General features: G+C 40.1%; 1 pseudogene; it reads left to right on the top strand.

Moving 5' to 3' along the window:
• Positions 1 to 8,250: 8,250 nt before the first annotated feature.
• On the top strand, positions 8,251 to 8,352 carry LOC120102726 (small nucleolar RNA SNORA17; annotated as a pseudogene).
• The last annotated feature ends 6,393 nt before the right edge of the window (positions 8,353 to 14,745 follow it).

Here is a 14,745-nt window from a genome sequence, read left to right as displayed (position 1 = left end):
ACACTCATGTATGAGGGCAGGAGTTTGATCGCTATAGACTATACAAATAATGCTGAGCATGGTGCCATGTATTTGCTATCCCAGTTCTGGGGAGATGGAGACAGGTAGACCTGTGGGGCTCCCTGACCCATCAGCCAATGCCAATCTGTTGGTCCCAGGTACCAGGCCCCAGTAAGAGACCCTGCCTCAAAAAAAAAAAAAAAAAAAAAAAAACAGGGGCTGAGGATTTAGCTCAGTGGTAGAGCGCTTACCTAGGAAGCGCAAGGCCCTGGGTTCGGTCCCCAGCTCCAAAAAAAAGAACCAAAAAAAAAAAAACAAAAAAACAAAACAAAACAAAAAACAAAACAAAACAAACCAAAAGCAAAAACAAAAACAAACAAACAAACAAAAATAAATAAACGACAAAAACCCACTATGAATGGGTCCTAAAGAACCACAGACTTGGTTAAAAAGGAAAGGGAGACCAAAATAGATTTGACAACAGATCATTGGGCTTATCTTAACCAATGAGCTATTGGCTATTGACAGCTAATGGAGAGAGAAAGTCAGTTTTCTTTGAGTGTATTGCCACTGGTAAGTCTACCATGCAGCAGTGGACAGCATAGATTATACTTGATTGGTGTGTGTGTGTGTGTGTGTGTGTGTGTGTGTGTGTGTGTGTGTGAGAGAGAGAGAGAGAGAGAGAGAGAGAGAGAGAGAGAGAGAGAGAGAACACAACATTAGAAAAGAGAATATTGATCTGGGAGAGGAACTGGGGTAGGGGGCTAATGCATTCAAACTCCATTATGCAAAATTCTCAAAGAACTAATTTTAAAAAAAAAGGAAAGGAAAGGAAAAGAAAGGAAAGGAAAGGAGACCCAGTCACAACTCTGGTTATTGTAACCATGAGGGTATTAGGATATCAGCTTATATCTTTGAACTCTTGTATCCTCCCCTGAAGTGTTGATACAACACAATACTAACAGTGCCAGTGAAGATTTAAGAAAAAAAAACCAACAACAACAGGTGTATGAGTGCTCTGAGAGGCTATTTCATTGTTAAATGTATAAATGAGGTAATGCAAGTCTCTTCAAGTCAGAGGGTAATATTGTTAAACTGTTTTTATGCTGAACCATGTCTGTGTCCATAGAAGAACCAGAGACTTTTGTATTCAAATCCCTGTTGTCAGAATCCTTTAGACACCCAGAGTGATATGAAGGCAGACGTGCCTTGTTCTCGTTATATTAGGTTGTGCTGTCCAATAATGCTCTTGTGGTCTGTGAATGAGAACATTAAAGGGCTTTCTGATAAAGCTCAGATGCTTGTTTTCTCAGAAAGGTATTAGATTCTAATCATTAAAAGTAGGTTTCTTAAATTCTGACAGATATATTAAAATTCTGTTAAATGTGAGGTATCCTGAAACCTTGTTCAATATATAAACCTTTCCTCAAATATTACTTGCTAGTGTTCTTACCCACATAAAGAGGGTGTGCTGTCACTCTGAATCCATTTACTCTACCAAGGAATATCAACCATTATCCAGACCAAGTTTTGTATAATCAAGTTCTCCCTCTCCCTTTCCCCCTCCCCCTCTCTTTCCTCTCCTCCTCCTTTCTTCCCTCCTTCCCTCCCTCTCTCTAACCACAAACACACACAAACACACAAACACACACATACACACAAACACACACACAAACACACACACACACACACAGAGAGAGAGAGAGAGAGAGAGAGAGAGAGAGAGAGAGAGAGAGAGTAAGTATCTGGCCCTTGACATTTGATCCTCACTACCAGCTTAGCTCCCATTCATTAATCTGCCCTTTAGGTATTTATTCCCCTTTACCAAGTCCCCAGGATGCCTTGGTCAGGGCACATTGTAATTAAGGAAGTCATAGTTCCTTAAGGTGGCACGAGAATTATTCCTTAGAGCTGTGGCATTTCTCAGCTTAGTCTTCCCAAGTCTGTCTTTTAGCTTGCTCTTACTTCCAGATGTAGTAATTGTCACTTCAATGGTTCCCTTTGAACAGCCAGGTTCTGCAGTTCAAGGTGAATTCAGCAGAGCAGCAAAACATCTCAGACTCTATTTCATTCAGCTTCTCTCCAGCTCTGGTTGCACTATATAGGAGACCCAGATCACACTCTGCAAGGGTGGGACTTCTTAAGAAGGCCTTGACAGCCTTGCAATATGGCCTTGGAGAAGCAGCCCTGCAGTACCGCAGTAGGCTTGTTAAAAGAAAGAAATTAGATTTTGATCAGGCATGGGCTATGTTTAGCACAACTAACAAACTGATTTATAGGCCAGTCTTTAAGTTACTACTTTATATTGATGGATGTTATTTGCGTCTGTGTCCATGCATATGAAGGCCAAAGATCAATACTGTGGGTCTTTATGGATTATTTCTCCCAATATTTCCAGAGTTTCGCCAGTAAGCTCCAGCGATTCTCCTCTCTCTGTTTCCCCATCGGTGGGATTATAGATGTATGTTGTCATACCGAGCTTTCTATAGGGGTGCTGGCAATCCAAACTCAAGATCTCATGCTTGGGTAGCAATCATTTGGACAACCAAGTCATTTCCTTGGTTCTGTTATCTGGCATTTCTAAAGTAAAACTCTTTGTATGGATTTCTAATGGTGAATGTTACTGCAAGCTGCAACAATACAGAGGAATGTAAGGGTTTACTTCTACTACTTTTAATGATTAAGTCTGAAGTTTTGATTTGCATGGAATTTTAATAATTAAAGACACCTTTGAAAAACTATGACTGTTGGGCCACAGTTTATTGACTAATTTTTTTGTGTCAGTGGAAGGAAGTGCCAAAGGAAACATGCTAAAATGAGACTTTCAAGTAAGAATGTATGTAGAGACAATGTTTATAACTGCTTCCAGCCTTAGTCAGAATGAAGATGCTAGATCAGACTAGATGCAAGGGCTCTCCCATGCTTACTAGAGTATTCGGTAACTATGGTTTTATGACTTTCAAGCAACTACTAAGTGTAGAAGAGTGAGATTGTTTCCATTTTGCTTCTGAAAATATGAGTCATCTTGTTCATTTCATCATTACAGCCCATGTGTTTCATAATAATACAGATTTATAGCCAGTTTCAAAAGCATTGGTGTTATCTGTATTACAAATGTGCATGGTCACAGAACATTTTTAATGCATTAAAACTGAAACAATGGAGCATTACATAAGCATTTCAGAACAGCACGTGTTAAAGACACCAGCCACAGAAGTGCAAGTTATATTAAGCAGAACTGAAAGAGTGGTATTTACACGCTGGTGAAAAGAGGCATTCTCAGTGCTAGATGTAATGCTTGGATAACAAAGCAAAGGGCAGGACTTGCTGGCTCCTGGTACATGGGCAGTGTTGTTAGCCTGAATTTTCTCTCTTTCTTTTTTAAATCAAATTGATAACATTCTCTATGACTACTTTGCTATGTAGTCAAGGGAAGTCATTGAACTTGTACAATCTTAGGATGCTTGTACTTCCCCATTTCACAGCTACAGCTGTGTTTCCTAGAACTCAGTCAGGTTTATAAGTAAGCAAAGCCAATGCAAGAGGAAGCTTGAGGAATAACATTGACACAAAGGAACGAGCTTGGAGGCCAAAGATGTCTTTTATCTGAAATCGGGTTGTTTCATTTTAATGGACTTTTTTTTAAAATTTGATCCTGCTGTTTGCAACAGTATTAGCAACCTTGAGTTTATTTATGGCCTGGGCCTATGATGTAGCTATGAGCTAAAGCCTGGTACAAGGCTTCCCTAGACACGTGGGTCAACCCAGAACACAACTATGAAGAGATGTAGCTAGTTTCCTCACCCCAGAATGGCTTAGCAACCATCAGGCTGTTGAATATGGACATACACATTTGTCTTTCCTAGTCATTCATGTAGAGACTTAAGTTGGCACCTGAAGAGCCCAAAGGAGAGGGCTGACATAAAAAAAAGTAAAGACATAGAATTACAGGGTTCTTCCATAGGGCAATTGTGGAACGTTAATCCTACTCTTCACACTGACACTCATTGACTGATGGATGGAGGCTATCTGCACTGCTAGAGTCTTCCTTCTTGAGCTCCTGACATCTTTGAATCTATACCTAGTAATTAAACTCAACCGACTCCACTAAAGTTTGATTTAACACTCATGGACATTTCTTAAATGATAGTTCTCCTAATTGTGAAGACACATATCCTATCAGTTAAAACTATCTTGGTAGTCACATCTTTCCTTTATCCATGGAAAATGATAAAAAGATATTGATTTGTTTGGGTTTCTAAATTCCCTTTGTTCTGTTAAAACAACATTGCAGCCAAAAGACTAATGAAGAGTTTGCTGTGACAAGCCTGAACAATGAACCAATGGGAATGAAAAAATTCAACTAATGAGAAAATGATGTAAAGGCCAGATTTCTGCCTTTCCAGAAAGCTTTTAATTACAGAGAAATCAACAGATGTGCCAGGGGTAACACAAGAGTGCTGGCCATGCAAAATAACACCTTGGAGTGGAATGAATTTAGAGTAAATGGACTGGAAATATTGGCTTTCCAAGCAATCAACAACACATGAGAGAGAACACAGGGCCCTTCACTTGGTAATAGTGCTGATCACAAACTTCTCTAGAGCTTCTGAACCCAGTGGGCACGTGTGTGTGTGTGTGTGTGTGTGTGTGTGTGTGTGTGTGTGTGTGTGTGTGTTTGTGGAGTGCATGTATGTGTGCATGTGTGTATGTGTGTGAGAGAGAGTATACGTGGGTACATGTGTATTTATGTGTGTACATGTGTGTGAGAATATGTCTTTCTGTGTGATTGTATGTGTATGCACATATGTGTGTCTGAAATTTGTGTGTGTAGACACTTTTGATCTTTAATTAATTAAATAAGAAGTAGTGTTTGCCAGGAACTGCAGTCATAATTTGAGAAATCAAGGTGATGGGTACCCCAGAAATTTATATATTTTTTCACATATGAAATGAAACAAGCCTTTGAAACTATGACCCATTATAGAAATAAACTATCATTTATTATTTATTTTCTTATATCTTACTTTTTCTTCTTTCTTTAGAAGTATATTTTAATATTACTATTTCTTTCTCTGTGAAGATTATTGTTCAAGAACCTAAAGTATGCTTTTATTAACCAGCTCAATAGTACATCTGAATATATGCTTAGCTATCTACAATATTATCATATTGGTCAATAAGGTCAATCAGGAGCCAGTTTCTGATGAGTTCAGGACAGTAAAATGAAAAATCCAGAACAAGAGTGCGCTGACTGAAAAATAACCTTAGGACCTGACTCTTGTTTTTCATTTTCATTTTCTTTAAGTAGTGAGAGGCACTTGTGACTTGAGAGAGGCTCTTACTGCACAATGACCAAGTCTCTTGTCCTAAGATAACAAACACTTTATTTCACCAAGATGCAGACCTTTATATCCACTTTCAGCATTTTTCTGACGAGGAAGAAACCCTGATCCTGGTAGTGACATAGCTCAGGCCCTTGGGCACTCCGCTCAGGAAGGAAGTTTGGAGGCTGATTGAGCCTGGGATTGGACATCCACTTGAGTTCAAAGTTCAGCTTTGCTGTGTGAGCTCTGCTGTTTGTCTTAACCTTTCCGAGCCTCGAATTTTTTTAATAAAGCAACTTACTGGAGGCGACACAGTTAGTAGACGAAAGCATCCATGTGAAATTTCAGTCTATCTGACTTTAAGCCTATTCTAATTTAGCTTTTATTTAATTGGGAAAAATGTATGTCTCATATAGAGAACTTGCCACGTGTAGTCACTGATTTTACCAGAAGACTCTGCTTCTTTCTTTAATGCAACAACACAGAAGGCTGTCTGCTTCTCACATCTTACCAAGACATACCTCCAGTCCTTGGTTCTGACCTCTGACACCTGAGGCTGTGGCCTATCTGTACTTCTGATTGACTCATGTGATGCAGGCCATGCTGTAAGCTTGTTGATCCACGAATCCAAGCAGGCAGAGTCTCCTGAAGCTAAGGTAAGAGAGCCTCAGAAATGGAGGGGTGCGTCTTAAAAAACAGAACTGTGCTGAGTATTCTGGTCTCTTCTACACTTTATCTACACTTGAATACACTTGGTGCATCAAACTAAATGCCCTACCCCTGCCACCTTCTCTTTATCCTTCCCCTTCTTCAATTGCTTTTATCAGGTTGTTCTATACTGAATGACCTTGAAAATTATGGTCAGAGGTTTTACAGTCTTTCAGTTGTAATTTGAATTGTTTTTTCATGATTACATTGGCAGATGGGAGCTCAGCAGGTAAAGGTGCTTGCTGCCAAGCTTGATGACTGGGTCAGATCCCCCCAGAACTCAACTTCTGAGAGGGGAGACACAATTCCCACAAGTTGTTTTCTGACCTCTATACACACATATAAATAAACAAATAAATAAATGGCAATAAAATATTAGCTGATTGGCCTTAGGAAGAGCACAAAAGTAACTGTGGTTTCCCCTCTTTTCATGCACCAGGAAACTTTCTCAAAGCTTTTTTGTACCTTGGATGTTGATCTTCATCCAACCATGGTAGGCTTATCGGTCTTTCTACTATGACTGCTTTCCCTTCATTTTCCAGCCAATATTTTTGAAAGGAAGTCATCGTCCACCATACACACGAGTAGGAAAGTGTCTTTATCTTCTAAAAGAAAACTATCCACATAAATTATTTAAGATTTTTCCTGGAAGAATTGTCTCTTATCCCCAGCCTGGTAATTCATTTGACCCTTTACTCATAGCAGTATGGATTTTGTGCTAATGGCTTATACTCTGCTGTATAATCCAAAGCTTCTTAATAATCACTCTAGGTTCGTCATTGAACATCTTTTGTCTGCTTTCTATGCTTGCTATACCCTCACCATGGTGAAGTTTTGACTTCCTCACTGTTTAAGACATTCTTACTTTGTGGTAGCTTATGGTGATTCTTTCTTGTCTTTTTTTTTCTCTTGTGTTGGTCACTGAAATTATTGTCTCCAAGAAATATGAATCCTCTTCTCAGAATAATGATAGAGACCACTACCTTGGTTTATTTCCTCCCTATTCACAATAGTCATGGTATGGAATCTATCCATCAACAGACAAATGGATAAAGAATGTATAGTACATAGACACCATAGGATTTTGTTGTAAAAGTGTAAAATAAAATGAAGTAATGATATTCAGGGGAAAATAGGTGGAAGTAGTAATCATTTATTGAGCAAAATAAGCTAGACTCCAAAAGACAGGCATAATGTTTTATCTCATGTGTAGAATTTAGAAGTGTGTGTGTGTATGTGTGTGTGTGTGTGTGTGTATGTGTGTAACAAATGACCCATTCTGCATCCAAAGCAATAAGCAGAGAAAGACATAACTAGTGCTGCTCAGCTCTCTTCCTCCTTTTTACTCAGACCTTTTACCCAGTCTGTGAATGATGTCTGCCACACCCAGGATAGGCTTTCCCACATCAGTTAGTTCTCTGTGAATGCTCTCACAGACATGCCTAGGGGGATTAATCTTAAGACGCTCTCTATCCTCTGTCCTAGCTTTTCTCCTTTAAATCTAAGATGGAATGAGGAACACAAAAGGGTAAGGGAATGCATATACGTGTGTCTATATGTGAGAATACACACACACATAATATATATATATACACATACATATGTATATATACATTATATATGTCATGAAAGCAGAGCGAGAGTTATTTGTGGGATGAAGGGGAAGAAAAAGATAAGAAGGAACAGCATGAGATGACAATGGGGTAGATAAGAAAAATATAATGATACATATATGAAAAATTACACAGTGAATTCCATTTTCATATGATAACAAATAAATTTATCTATAAAAGATGGATTAATTAGTTAAAAATAATACAAACAATAACAAAAGTAAAACTCTAGGTGCTGGGTATGTTCATTGTACTATGACCCTTCAGAAGTCAAGGTATGCTATTTTATGTTCTCTTAAGTGATAGCATAGAAATATATGGACATATACTAGTGTATATATCCTGGACATTGTGTGTGTATACACTGACAAGCATTTTATGAGGAATCATCTACATTAATATTAATTTAAGCACAGTACATGTCTGTGATTCTAATGTATTAGCAGTGGTTCATTTTTGCTCCTGCCTCATCTTCTCTGTTAATTCCCTCCCAGAGCTACCTTCTACTATCTATAATCTATCTGAATGTCAGTCTGAGCATTGTTAACCCTCTGGGAAAAAAAAGAAGCAGACAAATTCCTGAGGTTTTAAAAAGTGGAGAAGCTGTCCCTAGAGGTGTTACAGATGTGGCAGAGCAGAGAGGAGCTCTGTCTGTCCTCAGTGCTCTGACCTGCAAACCTCTGAATGATTAGTAGCCTAACACTCCCTGAAAAAAGACCCTGAGATGACCAACAGTCCGGTGCCAGGGTGTTACAGGATATTTGATTATTGTACACAGAAAAGCTAATTGTTAGCAAACTATAAAAACTTAAGTAAATATTGCATTAGTCAGATGCAGTTAGGTGTGCCCTGAAGAGATGTAGTTGGGTGTGGCTCCAAAAGCCTCCATAGATAAGAATACTAAAGCCTTTTACTCTAGCTATTTTAAGGCAAGTTGCCTGGGAGAGGGCTTGTGGTCTCTGCTCTATGACCTGAAGCAAAGTCTGATGTGGTTTCAAGCTACCCCATTGTATAGGTTCAGCCTCTACTGACTTGGCTTGGACCCCCTACCCACCATGATGGTAACGTAGTTTCTTCTGCCAAGTGTTCTCATGTTTTGTTTTATTTGGTTTTGGTTTTTGTTTGTTTGTTTGTTTGTTTGTTTTTGGCTTGGAAGAGCCTACATGGAAGGAGCTCCAGGTCAGAGATGGGGATTTTCTCTTCATACAGGAAAACCATGAGAAGAACTGACAGGATGCAGGTAAAACAGTATTCTTGTAAAGAGAGCTAAAGGGTCCTATGATAGAATGACACAGATAAAGATTTCTAAAGAGCTAGCAGTGTAGTTGTAACATCAGAATTAGATATTTTGTATATAGTTAAGAAAATAAAGTTACCTCGCTGCCTCAGTTTATAACTCCAATGTCATTATTGGTATAAATATTAGACAATTTAAACCATTAAATATTTGTTCAGGGGCCTGGACAGGAAGCTAGCCTGAGATGACCACCAGTCCTGCAGACCCAGACAGGATTCCAGGATGGGAGTGAGCCTGAGATTAGAAGAATCCCTCCAAAACAGAAAACCCTTTCTTGAGGCCACGTGAGCAGTCTAAGTGAGGAGTGAGCCTGAGATGACCACCCGCTGGGCATCACGCAGGCCTGAGTGAGAGGACTGAAGATGATGCCCGAGATGACTACTGCCTGGTGCCATAATGCATGAGTGGGACATAGTACTCCTAAAACCATTCCTGAGGTGACACCAGACACTCAGCGACCTGGGGTGCCACTAAGAGGAACAAGTAAGTGGTAAATAAATGAAAAAGAAAGAGAAACAGAAGGATATGTGCGCACAATGAAGAGGGACAGAACTGGACAGTTGAAGGTAGTGAGGAACAATCCTACGTGAGTGTACCTGGTGATGCCTGAGAGCATGGAGTCCTAGCTTTTGATGCTACTGGGGTCTACCTCTGAGTCTGCAGGGACTTGTTACCACCAAAGTCCAGGTAGATGTACCTAGTCTGGGTTGCCACCCAAGAACATGTTGATGTCTGAGGGCTGTGCACAACTTTTCCCACCCATTACCTGGGCATGTGGGAAGGCTTGTCATGGGGGTGTGAGCCAGCCCAGAAGGTATGAACATCGGAGAGAAGACCTTGCCATTGGTCTCCTGTATGGTGGCATGAACAAGGGAGAGATACCCTCCTCCCATCACTACTGACCTGGTGCTGAGGTCATGGGAGCAGGAGAGCTGGTCCTGCTCCTTGACAGCTATAGCACTCCAGAGTGGGGTGGCAAGGACATGGTGGGAAAGCTGACCTCACCACTTATCTGCCATGTGGTGACATGGGTGAGGGGAAGATGCCCCTCTTTGCTCCTTGCCACTTACTGCAGGCCCTGAGGTTATCAAAGAGGGAGAGCTGGCCCTGCCTGTCACCTTCTTCAGAACTCAGGAGGCTCTACCTAGCCTGGGCAGCACAATACAAATGGATCTGAATGTATGGGCTGAGGGTGAGCCACCCCTGAGGACATGAGCATAGGAGAGCCAGCCCTGCCTCTTTTCTGGTGTGTGGTGGCTTAGAGGAGGGAGAGATGAGAGTGGGAGAACTGGCCCTGTACCTCACAAGCTGCAACATTTGGGAGAGCAAGCCCTGCAATGGCATGGAGAGCAGACTAGAGCTGACTCTGGTGGCAGGGTTACTGGTGAGCCAACCTGGAAAGCAGGAGAGCCAGTGGGCTGACCAGCTCAAATTCCTCTCAGTCCCACATCCAGGGTTTTGAATTGGCCACCTCAATATCTATCCAGTTGATGAACCACTGGAGTGCATGAGGAGACTTGTCCAGTAAGTCTAACTGCACAACACAGTGCAACAACAGCATGTCCAAGAGGAGTCCAAGTGAGGTTCCAGTACTGATTGGGTAGCAGAATCCAGAGGCTTCCTAACAGACCAAGGAATCATTGAAATGAACATAAACAAGCAAACAGTGTGGATACAAGAGTGTACTGTGGAACACAGTGTGACACATAACAGCTTCCACAGACAGAACTTTTTTCTCTTTTGTTAGGGGGAAGAATATAAGGGTGGAGGTTAGGTAAAAGGGGAAAAGGAGATGGGAAGGATTGAGGTGCATGATGTGAAATTCACAAAGAGCCAATACGAAGCTTTAAAGAAGGCAGAAAGCAATACAAGAAAAAAGTCATTAATAGAGAACACACATAAAGACTAGAGCATGCTAAGAATAACTTCTGAATAATGAACTTGAAAGTAACAGAATTTAAAGAAAATATAAATTAAAATTTTAAGCTAAAAATGGAAAACTAGTATAAGAGAGAATCAAAATAATGGAATAATGGAGCCATAACATCTCAAATAATAAAAATAATATTAATAAAAATAGTGATAATATCTCAAAGTATGAGAATATAAGCCATTTCAAAACTTATTTTAGTAAAACTAAGGCATTCTTAGGAGACTGGTTTCCACTCATTTTCTTTAACAAGAGTGTTTTAAAAACAGTAAAAGCACTATCAGGAACAAAATCCAACAGACATCATAGTCCTGGACCAGGAAATTACAGTTCCAAGTCAAGGATATTCCAACTATCATATTCCACATGAGATTTTATGACTGAATTTTTATCCTCTGCTTATGTAAAAAGTATTTTTTATAAACTTGTTAACAGACTATGATAGTATTAACATCTAGTATTTTATCTTACTCAAAATGAATGAAGTGCTTACAATTAAATAACTCTTATTCAACTGTTCAGGTTTCTCTGAGTTTTTCTCAAGAGCACATTTGCTTACTATGTCATTGTCCCTTTACATAACTCAACTTTAGTAGGGCCATGAAATGGGAAGTTTAAAGGCCTCTGCTCTATTGGTTGTTTATCAACTTGACACAAAGGTGCCTCCATCGGATTGGCCAGTAGGCAACTCTGCCTTGTGTTTTCTTGCTTAATGATTGATGTGTTAGAGTCCAGTCCACTGAGGCATTGCCACCCCTGGACAAGTAATCTTGGGTGGCATAAGAAAAGCAAGCTGAACAGGCCATAGCAAGCAAAAACCAAGCAGTGTTTCTATGTGGGATCTGCTTTAGTCCCTGCCTTGGGTTTTCGACCTTACCATCCTTTTGCAGTGGACCGAGAGCTGTAAGGCGAACGAAATTCTTTCCTTTCCAAGTTGCTTTGGTCATGGTGCTCAGCAATAGAAAGCAGTGTAGGCCAGCATTTCATGTACGCTCTCGACAGTCGTAGAAGTCATGAGATGTATGTCATTAACCTCCAAAACATGTGAGGCTGCATTTCTACACACATCAGCCACTCACCTGAACAGTCCAGAAACTAGCATGCAGGCAGAGGACAGGCCTTAAAAGGATGTTAGAGGGAGGGAGATTCCTATCAAGCTTGGTGACCTGAGTTTGATCCCCAGGCACCACATGGTAAAAGGCAAGAACTAACTTCTGGCTTTGTCCTCTGGTTTCAACAGACCTGACATGGCATTATCTCCCAATGAATAAATGTAATTTTACATTTACAAAAGGAAAGAAAGGGTGTTAATGAGACCATAGCCTCTGGTCATTTAGGATGCTAAAACAGCTGAGCCACTGAGGCAACCCTGGCATCAATGAAGATAAGCATGACGTAGCAAGTCTGTGTCAGGGAGCGTGACTCAAACTTGGGAAAACAAGTAAATTCTTCAATATAGAGCCACATGAGTGAACTTTATGAAAATTTTGTTAAGTTAAAGAAAGCCAGGCTTCCCCCTCAAAAAATAATTGTGTGATTGATTGTACTTATAAGATCGCTAAACTAGGAGTATTCACAAAAGGCAGAGCATAAGGAGGGACACCGGGGACTGTGGAGAAGGAACACTGAGAGACACTCATCAGTGGTCAAGTCCAGTTAACCAAGATGGATGCAATTCTAGAGGTTTGCTACTCAAAACTGTACAAATAGTTAACAATAGTACATGGTTAGCCTCAAAAAAAAATCACTAAGAATCTAGATCTCACATTGAGTGTTTTCCCACAGTGAAATAAAATGGAGAGATAAAAAGCATGGTTTTGCCCTTATTGGAATGTATTTGGGTGCAACGTAGAGGCTTTGTGAATGTTGAACGAGAAGCCAGGGGATGGCCTGCTTTTACCTCAGCATCTAAGTCACAGGCATACAGGAGATAATGGAACCAAAAGTGTCAACTTTACATGCCAACTTGATTAGTATGAACCAGAGACACAGGATCACCGCAGGCAATAATGTAATTTAATGTTAAAGTAAAAATCGCTGAACTGGGGCCTTCAGGTAATTTTTTTAGATTTGACATCTGAGCACAGAAGTCTGATTTTAAGAATCATTGTCAGAGAAGTATCCCTACCAATATGCTAAAAGACTGAAAACGAATGCACTTTCTGGAAGTAGTTTAATTCTCTGCAGAAGAAGGTTCTGTTACCAAACATAGGAGAGGTTGGTTAGAGCATAGGAGAGGTTGGTTAGAAATGTGACTGATTCAGGCCTCCACCATGTGGTCATAAAACACACATGGTGTGAATGAATGAGAATAATGGGAAGGGAAAAAGAGATTGCTTAAAAATGAAATCAGACTGGAATAGAATATGGGTCAAAGTATCATGTAAAACTGGAAAATTCAGAAGAACTGTCTATTTAGTATAATTTTATATATGCTAAAATTGCAATGCGTGTGTATGTGTATGTGTGTGCATAGAAGGGAAAGTGTCAGATTTCAAATTGAACTGCTAAAATAACTGTCTTTGTGGAGAAGAATTAAAGTGAAGAATCAAGTTTTCTGACACTAGGGGCATGACATAGTTTGCACATATCTACTACATACACTTCATCAATCAAAAATGGTTTCCAATTGTGGAGAGCAAGAAAGGCAGCCATGTGTCAGCATTCTGTGTTTATCGTTTTCCAGAAAAAGTAACCCATTAAACCACAGTGATGGATTCAAAAGCTGCAAAGGCTGTGCTTAAATCCTGTCTCTGGCCTTCTCCTTTTCCATGCAAGCCCGAGTTCGGCCTAGATCAAAGGCAGTGTTTGTGTGTGAGCTCCTTAAATCAAGCATGGTCAGGCATGGAAGAGTGTGGGGACACAGGCACAATGAAGCAAATGGGAATGTCTCCAGCAAGCTCAGGATAGGTCATCTGAGGTAGTCTTCTAGAAAAGGAAGTGGCCTAACAAACTTAGAGCTAGTGAGCTTCATGGAAGGCAGTTGGATGATCATTCTCCAAGGAAGCAAATCAAAACCAATCCGTCCAGTGTTGGATTGTGTTGCCAAGCCCTCAACACAAGGCTTGGCAGCTATGTAGTGAAAAATCCCCAAATACTTTCTATTAAAGAAAGCAATGACAGAGAAAAGCAATATACACACAGCAGGACAGAAATGACAACCACAGATAACTGCTTGTGTACTGAACCGGAGCATTAAAGAAACCTTTATTAATGCATATCACAGACATTCATACCATATATGAGTATCACAGCAAATTCTAGAGACTAATAGATGGGATCAAGTACCAACCAGTTTATTGTGGTGGCGTATCACACAGTATAAGATAGGAAAATTCTATACATTATAAAGAACTCAGCAACTATTTGCCAATGGTTTCTTTTCTGTTTCAGGTTGCCCACACTTATTCATCTCACTGATGTTTTGTCAATGTCCAGGCGAGCTTCAAGCATGCTAATTTCTCCTTCTTTCTTTATATGACTTCTCAGTATATTTATATGACTTCTCAGTATTATATCAGTTTAGCTGAATAAAGGAATATTTTCTTTTTTTTTCACATGAATAAGCCATGGAGACTTTAAAAGTCGGAATGAGCATCATGAAGGACAATCGCAATCTAAGAACTCTTAAAAACAGTAGTTCTGCTCTTCCAAGATCTCCACAGCAGAACATGAACATTCTGTATGCTTTGGTACCCAAATCTTTAGAACACAGTATACATCTGCCCACTTTAAGTTGGGCCTCCTGGAATGCCTGCCCATGGGAGCTGCTAACTAACTGGCATCTGATACTGAGAGCAGCTACATATGTCCAGCACACCACTGTACTGACCGTCCAGTGTCTATCATTAGTCACTCATACCTGTACAA

Source organism: Rattus norvegicus, chromosome 4 (genome assembly GCF_021556685.1).
Source record: "Rattus norvegicus strain SHRSP/BbbUtx chromosome 4, alternate assembly SHRSP_T2T, whole genome shotgun sequence".
Classification (NCBI taxonomy): domain Eukaryota; kingdom Metazoa; phylum Chordata; class Mammalia; order Rodentia; family Muridae; genus Rattus; species Rattus norvegicus.
The sequence above is the reverse complement of the archived record's forward strand: the minus strand, read 5'-3'. Positions and strand labels throughout refer to the sequence as shown.